Raw genomic sequence first — 19,777 nt, forward strand, 5'->3', positions numbered from 1 at the left:
TGGGTGTTGCAAACATATGCACTAACTTATAATACCCTGTTCCACAGTGTGGAGCAGGGTATAATTTATTAATTAATTTTCTAATAGAAAATCAATTAATTTTTTAATTAAAATGTCTTTAATCACAGAAATGAAAGTATCAACTAAACAATTAATTGATCCAATAAAAAATTTGTTTACAGAAATAAAATTTTGACAAAATTTTCTATAGAAATAAAATTTTGTTAAAATTTTCTAATAGAAAAAATTTTAAAAATTTTCTATAGAAACTAAATTCAGGAGTCTCCTCGCCAAAATCTCGGGATCTTGTGAGTGGGACATTTTGGAGATTGAAGTTGACATTAAAAAATAACAGGGTGTCGATCACTTCAAGACGGCGTTTCGCCGAGAATTAAATCAAAATACCTCAGAGCCACTTTCGGTCTATATGGAGGCATTACCAAATGACCGATAAAAACTTAATCCGATACACGTTTTTGTGAGCCTAAAATACCAGAATATTTACAATTTCAGGCAAATCGGATAAAAACTACGGTTTCTAGAAATCCAAGGAATTAAATCGGGAGATCGTTCTTATGGGGGCTATATTAAAATATGGACCGATACTCACCGTTTTCGGCACACCTCTTTATGACCCGAAAATACCTCTAGATTTCCAATTTCAGGCAAATTGGATAACAACTTCGGATTCTAGAAGCCCAGGAAGTAAAATCGGGATGTCGGTCTATATGGGGCTATACCCAAACATGGACCGATACTCACCATTTGTGGCACACCTCTTTATGGTACTAAAATACCTATAAATTTCCAAATTCAGGCAAATTATATATAAACTACGGATTCTATAAACCCAAAATGTAAAATCGGGAGATCGGTCTATATAGGGGCTATACCAAAACATGGAACGATACGAACCATTTTCGGCAAACCTTCTGATGGTCCTCAAGTACCTCTAGATTTTAAATTTCAGGCAAATTGGATAAAAACTACGGTGTCTATAAGCCCAAGACCCCAAATCGGGAGGTCGGTTTATATGGGGACCATACCAAAACATGGACCGATGCTCACTATTTTTGGCACACCTCTTTACGGTTCTAAAGTACCTCTCGATTTCCAATTTCAGGTAAATTGGTTAAAAACTGCGGTTTCTAGAAGCCCAAGAAGTAAAATCGGGAGATCGGTCTATATGGGGGCTATACCAAAATATGGACCGATACTCACAATTTTTGGCACACATATTTGTGGTCCTACAATACCTCTAGATTCCCAATTTCACGTAAATTGCATTAAAACTGCGGTTTCTATAAGCCCAAGAAGTAAAATCGGGAGATCGGTCTATATGGGGGCTATACGAAAACATGGACCGATACTCACCATTTTTGGCACACCTCTTTATGGTCATAAAATACCTCTAGATTTCAAATTTCAGGCAAATTGGATAAAAACTACGATTTCTATAAGCCCAAGACCCCAAATCGGGAGGTCGGTTTATATGGGGACTATATCAAAACCTGGACCGATATAGCCCATCTCCGAACTTGACCTGCCTGCAGACAAAAGACGAGTTTGTGCAAAATTTCAGCACGATTGCTTCATTATTGAAGACTGTAGCGTGATGATGACAGACAGACAGACGGACATCGTTATATCGTCTTAGAATTTCTCCCTGATCAAGTATATATATGCTTTATATAGTCGGAAATCGATATTTCGATGTGTTACAAACGGAATGACAAACTTATTATACCCCCGTCACCATTCTATGGTGGTGGGTATAAAAAAGCAGTGGATTTGAAAATAAATTAAATCACTCTCTCACTCTTTCTTAGTGGGTGTTTTATGCAACACCTTACTGTTCTGTACTTTACGATGATTTATTTATTAATTTTATTTTTATATTTTTCATTTTCAGAAACTGAATAATCTTCGTGATTAGGACGTGTTGTACCCAAAACGTTGTAATGCAGACGATATGGTAAGTGCACAAATAGAAACTATATTTTACAATATATTTTTTTTTTCTAATACAGTGTCGTAAGGGATTTATAATTTTTCATATAAGGATATTTTTTTTTTTCAGTGTAGATACCATTACATTTTCTTGCTTTTCATCCATATAAAGAGATCTGGTTTATTATTATAAATATTTTTGGTATTTAATTAAATTACAAAGCTTTTCAAAAATCTTACCTACATTTGATTGCAATCCATATTAGGATTTGTGGCTTGTGAGGGCATGCGGTGTATGCATAGTAGATATGAAATGAAGAGCCTAGACCACAGTAAAACTATTTCAATTAGATGAGGTAAATAAATAAAATATATATGTATGTATGTATATATGTAACCAACACACACAAAACAATTTCAAAGCATTTCTATTTAGCAATTTAGTTTATAGCTCTTTGTATTTGTGTTTCTATTTTTCATTTGGCTCATGAAAATATAGGTCATATTGTGAGGTGTATGCAAGAATTTTTTCATTATTTATCAAATAACAAAGGTGACCCAATATCAACTCGTACTGAGAGTCTTGGTTTTCATTTTTTTAATAATTTAGTATTTTATGTTGGGAGCGCAAATTAAAAATGCGAGCTCGGTTACCATTTTTATACCCTCCACCATAGGATGGGGGTATATTAACTTTGTCATTCCGTTTGTAACTCATCGAAATATTGCTCTAAGACCCCATAAAGTATATATATTCTGGGTCGTGGTGAAATTCTGAGTCGATCTGAGCATGTCCGTCCGTCCGACTGTTGAAATCACGCTAGCTTCCGAACGAAACAAGCTATCGACTTGAAACTTGGTACAAGTAGTTGTTATTGATGTAGGTCGGATGTTATTGCCAATGGGGCATATCGGTCCCCCATATAAACGGACCCCCAATTTTGGCTTGCAGACTCTCTAAGAGAATCAAATTTCATCCGATCCGGCTGAAATTTGGTACATGGTGTTACTATATAGTCTCTAACAACCCATGCAAAAATTGGTCTACATCAGTCCATAATTACCCAGCAAAAAAATTGGAAGTTGTTCCACAAACATTTCTTTTAAAGCCTATCCCAGAATCCCCCATCGAGTTTTTCCAACTTCCGATGCAGTCCTTTTGGACAAGTCCACAAACATTTATTCTAAAGCGCATCGTGGGATCCTCCAATAATTTTTTTCCACTTCCGATGCAGTCCTTTTGGACAAGTGCACAAACATTTCTTCTACAGCGCATCGTGGGATCCCCCAATGATTTTTTCTACTTCAGATGCAGTCCTTGTGGACAAGTATTAGAAAGAACGCAATCAGGCTATTTTAAGTGCAAATTTTGTACAATTAAATTTTACAAAAAAAAAATAGAAAACTAATAAAAAAACTAAAAAAAAAATAGAAATTAATAAAAAAGTAAAAAAATAATAAAAAAAAAATAAAAATAAATTTCATCCGCGCTGGGATTTTAACCTGTGCCGATTGACTTTTTCGCTTCCATGGAAGTTCTTTTGAGAAGGTTTTGCAATTTAATTTTTTAATTTTTTTTTAATTAATTTTTTAATTTTTTTTGTTGATTTTTAATGGAAAAAATATATTTATACGAAAACATATGCCGAAAATAAAAACTAAAAACGATGCATGACATAAAAAAATATTTTTTTAGAAAAATATTTGATAAAAAAATTGCCGCTGGTGAGATTTGAACCTGCGTTTCTTATTTTTTCGTTCATACTAATAAAGAACATCTTGAGAAGCAATTAAAATGTTATTCCTTGGTATCGTATTACGATCATATCATAAACATTTGAATTGACCTTTCGACGCTTTATGTTCAATGGCGTTTGTGGCTGAGGCCACAAAGGCGTTCTTTTATAGTGCCAGCAAACCCAGGTTCAACCCCTGTCGGAGCGAAAAAATTTTTAAATTGTAAAAATTAGATAATAGGAAAATAATTGTGTAATAAAACATATGGATGAAAAAAAAGTGAAATTGGTTGAAAAAAAAAATTTTTTTTCGCTTTTTAAATTTCTTCATTCAAATTAACTTCCAGGGCACAACTTCTAAAGCAATGCAAAGGATCCAAAAAGGGATTACTTCCGTCCTATGACAAGCCCATGTAAAATTCATTGGAGATGATCCAAGTTTGCACTACTTCCGGATCACAGATTGGGGATCCAAACTACTTTTTTGGAAGCTCTTTTTTTGCTGGGTATATATAGACCCCATATAAACCGATCCCCCGAGTTGGCTTTCGGAGTCTCTAAAAGAAGCAAATTTCATCCGATCCGGCTGAAATTTGGTGCATAGTGTTAGTATATGGTCTTTAACAACCATGTAAAAATTGGTCCACATCGGTCCATAATTATATATAGCCCCCATATAAACCGATCCCCAGATTTGGCGTGCGGAGCCTCTAAGAGAAGAAAATTTCATCCGATCCGGCTGAAATTTGGTACATGGTGTTAGTGTATGGTCTCTAACATCTATGCAAAAATTGGTCCACATCGGTCAATAATTATATATAGCCCCCATATAAACCGATCACCAGATTTGACCTCAGGAGTCTCTTGGAAGACCAAAATTCATCTGATTCAGTTGAAATTTGGTACGTGGTGTTAGTATATGGTCTCTAATCACTATGCAAAAATTGGTCCACATCGGTGCATAATTATATATAGCCCCCATATAAACCGATCACCAGATTTGACCTCCGGAGCCTCTTGGAAGACCAAAATTCATCTGATTCAATTGATATTTGGTACGTGGTGTTAATATATGGCCTCAAACACCCATGTAAAAGTTGATCGAAATTGGTCCATAATTATATATAGCTTCCATATAAACCGATTCCAGATTTGACCTCCGGAGCCTCTTGGAAGACCAAAATTCATCCGATTCGTTTGAAATTTGGTACGTGATGTTAGTATATGGTATCCAACTACCATGCAGGGATTGGTTCATATCAGTCTATAATTATATATAACCCCCATATAAACCGATCCCCAGATTTGACCTCCGGTGCTTTTTAGAGAAGCCAAATTCATTCGATCTGGTTGAAATTTGTAGTATATGATATTTAACAACCATGCCAAAAGTGGTCCATATCAGTCCATAATCATATATAGCGCCCATATAAACCGATCCCGATATTTGGTTTTGAAGCCTCTCGGAGAAGCAAATTTCATCCGAGTCAGTTGAAATTTGGTACATTGTGCTAGTATATGGCCGTTAACATCCATGCCTAACTAGGTCCATATCGGTCTATAGTTATATATAGCCCTCAGATAAATCGATCCCCAATCACACAAAAATTGGTCCATATCAAGTTCATAATTGTATATAGTCCCCATATAAGCGACCCCCATATTTCAATTCTGGCTCCCTACGTACCGTGCAAAAGTCCAAATCGATTCGTAATTATTTATAGACTTACCTACACATACCTTTTATGTCTAATATATATAACGTATGGACTAACTGACAATTTAGAGAACGATTTAAGATACCACAACCAAAGTAATTCGATTGTGGATGACAGTCTTTCGTTTCTACGCTATTCATGGTGAAGGGTACGGCCATATATACTTGTTTTTTTTTTTTTTTGTATTGACTTTGGCAAAGGAAAATAGTAATATTTGTACAAAAATTTATTTAGGCAAAGCCGACTATCGAAAACCTTTTTTTTCGAGAGGTTCAAGTGTAATTTACATTGCGTTTACTGATTTACCTGAATTTATTCTGATAATTGGTTGATAGTTTTGCTGCAAGTAGAGGATGCTGATGAGGAATGTGGTAATTCCCAAACGGATGCCCATCCAACCATCTCGCCGTCTATAGGGCTTCGCCCAAAATAAATTTGACAAATATTCTTTTCCTCTGTTGGTTAAGCTACTCTTGTAGTTTAGTCAACGCAGTGGTTTTAAGCTGAAATCAAAACAGAAATAAAATTTTGACAAAATTTTCCATAGAAACAAAAAAAAATTTGACAAAATTTTCCACAGAAATAAAATTTTGACAAATTTTTCTATAGAAATAAAATCGCAGCAAAAAAAATTTGGAAGTTCTTCTACAGGCACAACTTTAAAAGCACTTCCAAAAATGTCCTCCCAAAGAAGTTCTTTATTTTAGCTGCACAGGAAGTTATTTTAATTAAATTTTTTATAACTCGCTTTTTTCATATTTTTAATGGAAAATTTTTTTTCAAATAGGTTAACAATAGATTAAGAATTAATAAAATGGTAAAAATTGTTTAAATTTTTCTCAAAGAAAGTGCCAAATCCATTGTAGAAAAATTGCGAATTTTTTAAAATATTTGATGCCAAACGTTCCACACAAGCGTAAGAATGTATTAAAATTCATATTTTTTTTTTTTAAATTATATATTTGTCAAAATATCACAAAATTTCTTAATTAACATCCAAAACACTGAATTCGCATCACACGTTAAGAAGTGATGCAAACCCAGTGCAACGGCTGTTAAAATGGTGGACATCCGTCCTATGACAAGCTCATGTTAAATTCATCGCTTCTGCGTTAATTTTGCTCCATTTGCGGATCCAAAAAGAACATTTTATTTTTTATTCTATTTTTTTATTTTCATCATGTAATTTGAAGCCACGTAGCGGCCAATTTATATAAATTACAACGGACTACTAACTCTCTTAACATAACATTTTCATTACTTTTTTGGCGACGCTTTTTTTGCTGGGAAGTTTGACACAATTGTTGTTGACAACTAAAATTTCAACAGAATTTTTTATAGAAATAAATTTTTAAAATTTTTTTTTTATATAAATACAATTTTGACAAGATTTTCTATAGAAATAAAATTTTGATAAAATTTTATATAGAAATAAAATTTTGTTAAAGTTTTCTATAAAAAATTATATATTTTTCTGTAGAAATACAATTTTAACAAAACTTTCTATAGAAATATAATTTGGACAAAATTTTCTATATAAATAAAATGTTGACAAATTTTTCTATAGAAATACACTTTTGGCCAAATTGTGTATATAAATAAAATTTTGACAAAATTTTCTATAGAAATAAAATTTTGACACAATTTCCTATAAAAATTTGACAAAATTTGTTATAGAAATAAATTTTTAGCAACTTTTCTATAGAAAAAAATTTATAACATGTATTATAGAAATAAAGTTTTGACGAAATTTTCTTTAGAAATAAAATTTTGAAAAAATTTTCTAAAGAAATAAAATTTTGGTAAAATTTTCTCTAAAAATAAATTTTTTTAAACATTTTCTATAAATATATATATTTTTTTTTTTAAATTTTCTATAGAAATATAAATTTGGCAATTTTTTCCATAGAAATAAAATTTTAACAAAATTTTCTATAGAAATAAAATTTTGACAAAATTTTCTATAGAAATACAATTTTTTAAACATTTTCTATAAATATAATTTTTTTTTTAAAATTTCTATAGAAATAAAATTTTGACAAAATTTTCTATAGAAATAAAATTTTGACGAAATTGTCTAATAAAAAATGTTAAAATTTTCTATAGAAATAAAATTTTGACAAAATTTTCTATAGAAATAAAATTTTGACAAAATTTTCTATAGAAATAAAATTTTGAGAAAATTTTCTATAGAAATATAAATTTGACAATGTTTTCCATAGAAATAAAATTTTAACAAAATTTTCTATAGAAATAAAATTTTGGCAAAATTTTCTATAGAAATAAAATTTTGACAAAATTTTCTAATAAAAAATGTTAAAATGTTCTATATAATAACATTTTGAGAAAATTTTCTATAGAAATAAATTTTTTTAAATTTTTTCTATAAATAAATTTCTTTTTAAAAATTTTGTATAGAAATATAAATTTGACAATGTTTTCCATAGAAATAAAATTTTAACAAAATTTTCTATAGAAATAAAATTCTGACAAAACTTTGTATGTGAGAAAATTTTCTATAGAAATACAATTTTGAGAAAATTTTCTATAGAAATAAAATCTTGACAAAATGCTATATAGAAATAAAATTTTGTTAAAATAGCTAATAAAAAATGTTGACAAAACTATCTATGGAAATACAATTTTGACAAAATTTTCTATAAAAATAAAATTTTGACAAAATTTTCTACAGAAGTAACATTTTGAGAAAATTTCCTATAGAAATAAAATTTTAACATTATTTATTATGGAAATAAAATTAAAAAAATACAATTTTGATACAATTTATTAAAGAAATAAAATATTTAATAAAAGAAAGATCGAATAAAATCAAAATTTCTGATATAACATTTTGTTAAAACTTTCTAATAAAAAAAATTGTTAAAATTTTCTATAGAAATAAAATTTTGACAATATTTTCTTTATTAATAAAATTTTGTTAAAATAACTAAGGAAACAAGTGAGTAAAGTAGAAAGTCGGGCGGTGCCGACTATATCATACCCTAAACCACCTCTACTGAATTAGTGAACATTGTTTGTGAGGTATCAATGGTATAGCTTTGGGGAAAACCCGCATTTCCATATTTAAGAACATTAAGGGGTACACGGGAGTTTTATCACAATCTGAACAGAAATTTCTGATATTAAGAGCTGTAGTTGATTCAGAACCTACACTGAAGAAACAGTGAACCCACCAGGAAAGATAACTTTCGATTAATTTTAGAAAATTTGGAACTTTTTTAGAAAATTTTAACTAAACGGTATTACAAGCGCTGGCATCACTCCGATATGGCAAAAATAAGTAAATATTTTTCGACAAATTCAAGAAAATTTATTAGACATAACTAATTTTTTTCAGTAGTTAAAGAAAATTTTGTAGTTTTAAGAGAAATCTTGGAGTTCAAAATTGCAAGAATGTCTTTAGTGACATACGAAGTTCACGATGGACACATTTTTGGTAAAATTTACAAATTTAAAGAAATAATGAACTATTTTGTAAGAAATACGAAATTAGGAAATCTTTATGCTTTATTTGTGTATAACTTTTTCCCGTTTTTTAGTTCATTTAACTAACATACGCAAAAAATTATTTGACTAAAATAAACTTTTTCCAAACATAATGATTCTATGAACTAATATAAAGTTAATATGGCTTTAGTGAAATAGAGAGTTCACTTTTTTTTGAGTGTATAGAGTTAGTATGCCACTAATATTGAGTCCATTATTAAAAAAGAGGAAATCGCTCAAATGTGAGTCTTGGAAAATGTATTTCTGTAAAAGTTACATATACGTCTAACTACTATCGGCTAATATTTCAAAATTTGAATTTTGAATATCATTGCTTAGTACCCAGCAAAAAAAAGCGTCGCCAAAAAAGTAGTAAAAATCTTCTTTTTGGATCCGGAAGTGGTGAAAAATTGGCGCAGAAGCGATGAATTTAACATGGGCCTGTCATAGGACGGATGCCCACCAATTGAACAACCACTGATTTTGCATCACTTCTTAAGGTGTGCTCCGAATTCAATGTTTTTGATGTGAATTATAAAATTGTGTCATATTTTGACAAATGAATATTTTTTTATAATTTTTATGATGTTTAATGCATTCTAACGCTTATCTAAAATGTTTGAATGACTTCAAATATTTTCATTCAATTTGCAATTTTTCTAGAATGGATTTAGATTTTTTTTCGACAAAATTTAAATAATTTGTACCATTTTATTAATTATTTCCCTCTTTTAAACTTATTGGAAACAAAAAAAAAAAATAAAATTTCTTATTAAAAATATGAAAAAGCGAGTTTTTAAAAAATTAAATCAAATGAACTTCCTGTGTAGTTAAAATAAAGAACATCTTTTGGAGGGCATTTTTGGAAGTGTTTTTTAAGTGATGCCTTTAGAAGAACTTTCAATTTTTTTTGCTGGGTAAATAAGTGTATTATGGCAAAATTTGGGAAAATCGAGCGTAGCATATATATTGGAGCTATATCTAAATCTGAAGCGATATGGATGAAATTTTCCAGGCTTGGTTGGTACAACAGAAGGTTACCGTGTGCTAAATTTAAGTAAGATTGGTTACTTAATAGGGGTATTATAACCAGAAATAAAGTTGTAAGGGATACATTTTTGAAAAAAGGGTGATACATATATATGGGAGGTATAACTAAATCTCAACCGATTTGGATGATATTTTGCACATATAGTCAGTACTATAGAATATTAGAGTAAGCCAAATTTGAGTAAGATCGATTGATAAATAATGGTTTTATGGCCAAATTTGTCAACATCGGGCGATACATATCTATGGGAGCTATTGCTAAATCTGAACCGATTTCGATGATATTTGGCACATATAGTCAGTACTATAGAAGATTAGATTTGGCCAATTTTCGGTAAGATCGGTTGATAAATAAGGGACTTATGGCCAAATTTGGAAAAATCGGCCAATACATATATATGAGAGCTATATCTAAATCTGAAACGTTTTCGATGAAATTTAGTACACTTACAGGGAGGTGAATTATATTACTTTCTACCAAATTTAGAGAGAATCGGTTAGAAAATAAGCGCAACATGACCCCATTTGTCAAAATCGGGCGTTACATATATATGGGAGCTATATCTAAATTTGATCCGATTTCTTCCAAATTCAATAGCGTTCCTCCTTATGCCCAAAAAAAAAACACCCTGTACCAAATTTTATCAAAATCCGTTAATAATTGCGATCGGAATCTTGTGAACAACAAATACATGGACAGACGGACGGACACCAAGCGATAGATCGATTCAGGAAGTGATTCTAAGTCGATGGTATATATTTTATAGGGTCTAAAATCAATATTTCTGGTAGGCACATTTTTTGGCAGATCAAAGTTATTATACCCTGACCAATATGCGGTTTAGGGTGTAAAAATTGTTAAAGTTTTCCATAGAAATAAAATTTTGACAACATTTTCTATAGAAATAAATTTTTGGAGAAAATTTTCTATAAAAATACAATTTTGACAAAATTTTCTATAGAAATAAAATTATGTTAACATTTTTGTTAAAAACATCTTTTTTGTTAAAATTTTCTCTAAAACAAAAATGTTTAACAAAATTTTTTATATAAATAACATTTTGACAAAAATTTCTGTAGAAATAAATTTTTGATAAAATTTTCTATAAAATTTGGGAAAATTTTCTATAGAAATAAAATTATGTTAAATTTTCTATAGAAATAAAATGTTGACAAAATTTTCTATAGAAATAAAATTTTATTAAAGTTTTCTATAAAAAAAGTTATTAAAATGTTCTATAGAAAATTTTCTATATAAATAAACTATAAGAAAATTGTTGACAAAATTTTTCTGTAGAAATAAAATGTTGACAAAATTTTTCTATAGAAATAAAATTTTGACAAAATATTCTATAGAAATAATATTGAAAATGTTTAAATAAACATCTAAAATAAAGTAATAACAAATTTCCTTAGATTTTTTTATGTTTTTGAATATGACAGGAATTTGATGAAAAACTTTAAACTAAGATTTTTATACCCTGCGCCACACTGTGGAACAGGGTATTTTAAGTTAGTGCATATGTTTGTAACACCCAGAAGGAGACGAGATGGACACACGGTGTCTTTGACAATAATGCTCGGGGTGGTTCCCTGAGTCGAAGTAACCATGTCCGTCCGTCTGTCTGTGAACACATTTTTGTGATCAAAGTCTAGGTCGCAGTTTAAGTCCAATCGACTTCAAATTTGGGACATGTTCCTATTTTAGGTCAGAATAAAACCCTATTAATTTTGGAAGAAATCGGTTCAGATTTAGATATAGCTCCCATATATATCTTTGGCCCATATGCTCTTATATGGATCCAGAAGCCAGAGTTTTATCCCGATTTGCTTGAAATTTTGCACGAGGAGTACAATTGGTAGTATAGTCGAGTGTGCAAAATTTGATTGAAATCGGTTCAGATTTTGATATAGCTCCTATATATCGTTACCTTAATATAGAAAGGCCCCAACTCATAATTTTTCGAAATCGTGTTTTTTGTCGATTCTGGCAGAGCACCATCAGATACACCTTCCATAAAAAATTTACGGAGATGCGTTGAAAAATAGCGAAGTTATAAGTTAATAATGTAAAGCCCTAACTCATATCCACACAATATGTACAAAAAAATCCCTAACTCATACCCACACAATATGTACAAAAAAGCCTAACTCAATTATTACTGCAAAAACACATAGTAGGCATAGATTTTCTGATTTTGTTTATATTGCTTTTGTGTTATGTATGTCTTTGAGCGGTTATTGCTGTTGTTGTAACAGTTTTTGATGTGATTTCATCCATTTTGTTCTATACTTGTGTAGTTTAACTTGTAGCCAGATCAAGGATGTCCAGAGTGATCTGGTGGTGAGACGGGTAGGCTTAGCTGGGCAAGCAGAAAGGTGACGAGTGTCATGTGGCCCTTGGTTGCAGATGGGACACACGTCAGCTACGCTGCTATCAATCACTGATAAGTATGAATTGAGGCGGCTGCACTTGCCTGATCTTAGTTGGGCCAAAACTACCTTGGTCTGCCGTGGAAGGTCTCTCCACTCCGGTGCTATCACACAGTACAGTATCCTCATGAATCCTGTTCAGACCTGTCTGATATGCTGCCTGATCTAGAGGCTCTCTTTTGTAACGCTTGATCTCGGGCGCTAGAAGGTGAAGATCAACCCTTACATTCCTGGGTGGAGGTTGTCTATCCACAAGATGGTGATTCGGATGACAACTTCGATGGCAACCCAAGAGGTACTGCTTTGACAACATTTAATTGTTTCGACGCACTGGGATGATCTTGGTCTCCGCATAAAGGTGGTTCAGGGGTGTACTGCTTAGACACAATCTCGACGCCGTCAGGAGGGGGTGGAATCGAGGACAGGTAGAATTCCACGTACGACTGGCGTTCACACATATAATTCAGAACCCAACGCTTCGTTCCTGCCGGTAGGGACGTATTCTCGATGTCCTCAAATAGTGTGGCATGGTTGACCGTATCGAATGCTTTCGATTTAAATGTTTTTGTATCTGGTGTGTTTCTTAGTTTATTAAGCTTTTTCCTCCTCCTGTAAACTTCGTTTTTCATGAGTTAGGGCCTTTGTATATTAAGGTAACGATATATATTTTGCCCGATATGGACTTATATGGCCCCAGAAGCCAGAGTTTAGACCCAATTTCGTTGAAATTTTGCACATGGAGTACAATGTGCTAAATTTTATTGAAATCGGTTCAGATTTAGATATAGCTCCCATATATATCTTTCGCCCGATATGGACTTATATGGCCCCAGAAGCCAGAGATTGGGCCCAATTTGTTTGAAATTTTGCACATGGAGTACAATTAGTAGTGTAGTCAAGTGTGCTAAATTTTATTGAAATCGGTTCAGATTTAGATATAGCTCCCATATATATCTTTCGCCCGATATTCACTAATATGGTACTAGAAGCCAGAGTTTTGGCCCAATTTGGTTGAAATTTTGCACTAAAAGTACAATTAGTAGTGTTGTCATGTGTGCCAAATTTGGTTGAAATCGGTTCAGATTTAGATATAGCTCCCATATATATCTATCGCCCGATATGGACTAATATGGTCCTAGAAGCCAGAGGTTTGGCCCAATTTGATTGAAATTTTGCACTAGAAGTACAACTAGTAGTGAAGTCAAGTGTACCAAATTTGATTGAAATCGGTTCAGATTTAGATATAGCTCCTATATATAGCTTTCGCACGATTTACACTCATATGACCACAGAGGCCAATTTTTTACTGCGATTAAGTTGAAATTTTGCACAGGGAGTAGAATTAGCATTGTTGCTATGCGTGCCATGCGTGCTATGCGTATAGCTCCCACATATATATGTTTTTCTGATTTCGACAAAAATGGTCAAAATACGAACATTTCCCTTTTAAAATCGCCTCTGCTTAGTCGAAAAGTTGTAAAAATTAGTCTAATTTTCCTAAACTTCTAATACATATATATCGAGCGATAAATCATAAATAAAAGTTTGTGTAGTTTCCTTATAATTGTTTCATATTTAAATCTTTCCCATATTTTTATACCCACCACCACACATCGAAATATCGATTTCCGACTATATAAAGTATATATATTCTTGATCAGGGAGAAATTCTAAGACGATATAACGATGTCCGTCTGTCTGTCTGTTGTAATCACGCTACAGTCTTCAATAATGAAGCAATCGTGCTGAAATTTTGCATGAACTCGTCTTTTGTCTGCAGGCAGGTCAAGTTCGAAGATGGGCTATATCGGTCCAGGATTTGATATAGTCCCCATATAAACCGATCTCCCGATTTGGGGTCTTGGGCTTATAGAAATCGTAGTTTTTATCCAATTTGCTTGAAATTTGAAATCTAGAGGTATTTTATGACCATAAAGAGGTGCGCCAAAAATGGTGCGTATCGGTCCATGATTTGGTATAGCCCCCATATAGACCGATCTCCCGATTTTATTTCTTGGGCTTATAGAAACCGCAGTTTTTATTCAATTAACCTGAAATTGGAAATCTAGAGGTATTGTATGACCACAAATACGTGTGCCAAAAATGGTGAGTATTGGTCCATGTTTTGGTATAGCCCCCATATAGACCGATCTCCCGATTTTACTTCTTGACCTTGTAGAAACCGCTGTTTTTATTCAATTTATCTGAAATTGGAAATCTAGAGATATTGGAGGACCACAAATACGTGTAGCAAAAATTGTGAGTATTGGTCCATGTTTTGGTATGGTCCCCATATAAAACGACCTCCCGATTTGGGGTCTTGGGCTTATAGAAACCGTAGTTTTTATCCAATTTGTCTGAAATTGGAAATCTAGAGGTATTTGAGGACCATAAAGAGGTATGCCGAAAATGGTGAGTATCGGTCCTCCATATAGACCGATTTCCCGATTTTACTTCTTGGACTTCTAAAATCCGAAGTTTTTATCCTATTTGCCTGAAATTGGAAATCTAGAGGTATTTTCGGGTCATAAAGAGGTGTGCCGAAAACGGTGAGTATCGGTCCATATTTTAGTATAGCCCCCATAAGAACGATCTCCCGATTTAACTCCTTGGGTTTCTAGAAACCGTAGTTTTTATCTGATTTGCCTAAAATTGTAAATATTCTGGTATTTTAGGCTCACAAAAACGTGTATCGGATTAAGTTTATATTGGTCCATTTGGTAATGCCTCCATATAGACCGACTTCACTTCTTGAGGGTGTAGACGGCGTACTGATCATGAAAATTGCTTGAAAATCAATGTAAAATTTCCAGATTTTACATCTACAGATTTAAGATTTCAAATCAAGACGTTATTTTATAATTTTCTTGCACACTTACAAGAGATGTTAATGATTCCTCTAAAACTCAAACTAAAAGGGTTCTTATAAATCCAGAATCGGATATAGTCCTCATAGGTGAAATCTTTAAATTTATCTTCTGGAAGTGTCCTCAAGTCCTCAAGCCCTCCTGAAATTTCAAAGGAAACCCTAATATTTGGTTCATGGTGGTGGGTATTTAAGATTCGGCCCGGTCGAACTTACTGCTGTATATACTTGTTTTTACTATCATTGTGTTTCAACCTAGTGCATAAGCCGACTTAAATTTTGAGTCTATAGAATTTGTAGAAGTCTATCAAATTCTGTCCAGATCGAGTGATATCTAAATGTATGTATTTGGGACACACCTCTATATATTCAACACCCAACACATTTGACGGATGTGATATGGTATCGAAATTTTAGATCTACAAACTGGTGCAGGGTATAATATAGTCGGCCCCGCCCGACTTTAGACTTTCCTTACTTGTTTTTTTTTTTAAGTTTGGTAGATGTGTGGTACAATTTTCCTCAAATTTTGGTAGAATATTTTGGCGTTAGTGGCAACCGTGTTTTCAATCAACAAGCGATTGATGCATTCAGAATGCATTTAGATACTTCATTCAGAATGACAAAAGTGCTGTGACAATTGGTTCAAACTCATGTGTATAGATCTGGAGAATATTTAGAAAAAAACAATAAAGCGCTTTTCTATAATTAACATTAATTTTTGTTCTCTAATCGCGAAATATAAAAGGCAGCTTCCGTATATATTCTATATTTAATATCCGATGTTTTGTTTAAATTTTGTCTAGGGTTATATTTTATAAATGTTTTTTAAGGACGGGAAATCGCTTTTTTTTTTTGGTGTAAAATATGGTATGCCCTAGCCGACTATCGGTTTTCTCTACATGTGAGTTGTATGTTTGTCTTCATCAAAAACTAAAACATTTCAGTTACACACGTTCAAAATATGACTGTTAATGAAGTTGCCTTTTATTTGTATTTATTTTCCCTCAACTTTAAATTAAATGCATTCTTCTCACTACCCCCAATATTTAGTCTGTGTATGCTAGCCCCTTCAGGATACAGAGTGTATCAAATGAACTTTTTTTGGGGGATATGTGGGTTGCATGCAATTCTTTCTATCACAAAAAGGCTAAATCCGCAAAATTTTTTATGCTGAAACAAAATAAAAAAAAGAATACCAGCAAATTGAATTCACTAAAGATAAGTTCATATGGGAAAAATGTACTTATGCATATTTGGTTGTGTATGTGTGTGTGTCTTTTTTTAAATTAAACTTTTCTCCTGAAACCATCAATTACAGCCACACTAATTCAAATGGTAGTTTCCTCATCTTTAAATCTGCCACACAACCACAACTATGATGTGAATGGGTCACACTTTTCTATGTTGGAAAATGCAAATGCAAATCTAAAACAAAAAAACTAAATTGATATAAAAGCACTTTCCACTTTTGAGCAGCAATGACTAGAAACTCTGTCTGCCACGTTAAGAGGGAGTTCTGATTTCAAAATTCACTGTGGACCTAGTCAGCACCCATCACAAACTTTTATTCAACGGTTGTTATTATTTAAAATGTTTTGGTCGAAATAAGTAAAGAAAATTTACCTATTCCCCTATACCCTATTCTGTGAAGCACTCGTCTGAAATTTCAGCCAAAAATAGTTGAAGTTATACCACTAAAGGGTGATACGGTCAAAATTTGGTCAATATAAGCTTGACATATTTCTTTCAATTTTGCATTTAAAAAACCTGAACACCCCTCATTTTGAAGGTGTGTGTGTGTGTAGAATGTTGCTCCTATACTGATTTTGGAATTCACTCTTCAGTTGTCAAAATGCCGTCCAAGCAAGAAGAGCAGCGTATCAAAATTTTGCTCGCGCATCGCGAAAATCCGTGCTGCTCGCACGCAAAGCTGGCAAAATCGCTAAAAGTTGCCAAATCAACCGTTACAAATGTAATTAATGTGTTTGGGGAACGTTTGTCGACAGCCAGGAAGTCTGGATTGGGGGGAAATCGAAAACCGGAAGCCGCTGAGACGACAAAGAGAGTTGCCGGTAGTTTCATGCGAAATCCTAACCTCTCTCTCCGAGATGCCGCAAATAAGCTGGGTGTATCGTCTACAACCGTGCATCGAGCCAAAAAACGAGCCGGACTATCGACTTACAAGAAGGTAGTGACTCCAAATCGCGATGATAAACAAAATACGACGGCCAAAGCGCGATCCCGAAGGCTGTACACGACGATGCTGACGAAGTTTGACTGCGTGGTAATGGACGACGAAACCTACGTCAAAGCCGACTACAAGCAGCTTCCGGGACAGGAGGTTTATACGGCCAAAGGAAGGGGAAAGGTATCAGATATTTTCAAGCACATAAAACTGTCAAAGTTCGCAAAGAAATATCTGGTTTGGCAAGCCATCTGTACCTGTGGCTTGAAAAGCAGCATTTTCATAGCTTCCGGGACTGTCAACCAAGAAATTTACGTGAAAGAGTGTTTGAATAAACGTCTGCTGCCTTTCCTGAAGAAACACGGTTGTTCCGTACTGTTTTGACCGGATTTGGCATCTTGCCTTACGGTAAAAAGGCCATGGAGTGGTACGCCGCCAACAACGTGCAGGTGGTTCCTAAGGACAAAAACCCTCCCAACACGCCAGAGCTCCGCCCAATTGAAAATACTGGGCTATTGTCAAGCGGAACCTAAAGAAGACCAAAAAAACTGGTAAGGACGAGCAGCAGTTCAAGGCAAACTGGCTTTTTGCGGCGAAGAAGGTGGACAAGGTGGCTGTACAAAATCTGATGACAGGTGTCAAGCGTGAGGCCCGGCAATTCGGATTTGGAAAAGCGAAAGCCTAACTGAATATTTTTCGTAATTTTATACTAATTGAACTTGAAAAAGAAATTTAATTTGATTTTTTAAATAAACGATTTCACCGATTTACACGCGTTTTCCCTTGACCAAATTTTGACCGTATCACCCTTTATACCACTATTTAAAAACAAGTAAGGAAAGTCTAAAGTCGGGCGGGGCCGACTATATTATACCCTGCACCACTTTGTATATCTAAATTTTCGATACCATATCACAACCGTGTTCGGGGCTATATATAAAGGTTTGTCCCAAATACATTTAATTATCACACGATCTGGACAGAATTTGATAGACTTCCACAAAATATATAGCCTCAAAATTTAAGTTGGCTAATGCACTAGGGTGGAACACAATGTTAGTAACAAAATATGGGAAACATTTAAATCTGAAGCAATTTTAAGGAAACTTCGCAAGAGTTTATTTATGATTTATCGCTCGATATATATGTATTAGAAGGTTAGGAAAATTAGAGTCATTTTTACAACTTTTCGACTAAGCAGTGGCGATTTTACAAGGACAATGTTGGTATTTTGACCATTTTTGTCGAAATCAGAAAAACATATATATGGGAGCTATATCTAAATCTGAACCGATTTCAACCAAATTTGGCACGCATAGCTACAATGCTAATTCTACTCGCTGTCCAAAATTTCAACTAAATCGGAGCAAAAAATTGGCCTCTGTGGTCATATGAGTGTAAATCGGGCGAAAGTTATATATGGGAGCTATATCTAAATCTGAACCGATTTCAATAAAATGTGGCACACTTGACTACACTACTAATTGTACTTCTAGTGCAAAATTTCAACTAAATTGGGGTAAAACTCTGGCTTATGGGACTGTATTAGTTCATATCGGGCGAAAGATATATATGGGAGCTATATCTAAATCTGAATCGATTTCTTCCAAAATCAAAAGGGTTCTATTCTGAGCCAAAACACATACTTGTGCCAAATTTGAAGTCGATTGGACAAAAACTGCAACCTAGACTTTGATTACAAAAATGTGTTCACGGACAGACGGACATGGCTATATCGAGTCAGGAGCCCACCCTGAGCATTTTTGCCAAAGGCACCTTGTGTCTATCTCGTCTCCTTCTGGGTGTTGCAAACATATGCACTAACTTATAATACCCTGTTCCACAGTGTGGCGCAGGGTATAATTAATAGAAATAAAATTTTGAAAAATATTTCTACAGAAATAAAGCTTTGACAAAATTTTCTATAGAATCAAATAAAATTTTCACAAAATTTTTTATAGAAAAAAATTTTCACTTTTTTTTATAGAAATTCTGTGAAGCGCTTTGAAGTTATTATTTGAAGTTATACCACTATACCACTATTTTAAAACTAATAGAAATAAAGTTTTGAAAAATCGCACTAAAATGTTTAAAAAATCTCCTATAAAAATAAAATGTCCTATGGAATTATAATTTTCTATGGAAATACAAAAATTTTCTATTGGACAACATTTTCAAAATTTATGACAAAATTTTCTATAGAAATAAAATTTTGACAAAATTTTCTACAGAAGTAAAATTGTGACGAAATTTTCTAAAGAAATAAAATAAAAAAAAAAAATTTGTAAAAATAAAATGCTTAAAAACTTTTCTATAAAAATACAATTTT

The 19,777-nt window shown here is 32.9% G+C and overlaps 1 protein-coding gene across 9 annotated transcripts in view; it reads left to right on the forward strand.

Moving 5' to 3' along the window:
• Positions 1-19,777, forward strand: part of LOC142222327 (CUB and sushi domain-containing protein 3) — an 839,952-nt gene that overhangs the window by 312,612 nt on the left and 507,563 nt on the right. For all 9 annotated transcript variants that reach the window (XR_012718306.1, XR_012718304.1, XR_012718305.1 and 6 more), the window contains exon 4: positions 1,913-1,975. The gene's annotated coding sequence lies outside the window, so the exon portion shown is untranslated. The remainder of the gene's footprint in view (positions 1-1,912; positions 1,976-19,777) is intronic.

This window comes from Haematobia irritans, chromosome 1 (assembly GCF_050003625.1).
Source record: "Haematobia irritans isolate KBUSLIRL chromosome 1, ASM5000362v1, whole genome shotgun sequence".
NCBI classification, from domain to species: domain Eukaryota; kingdom Metazoa; phylum Arthropoda; class Insecta; order Diptera; family Muscidae; genus Haematobia; species Haematobia irritans.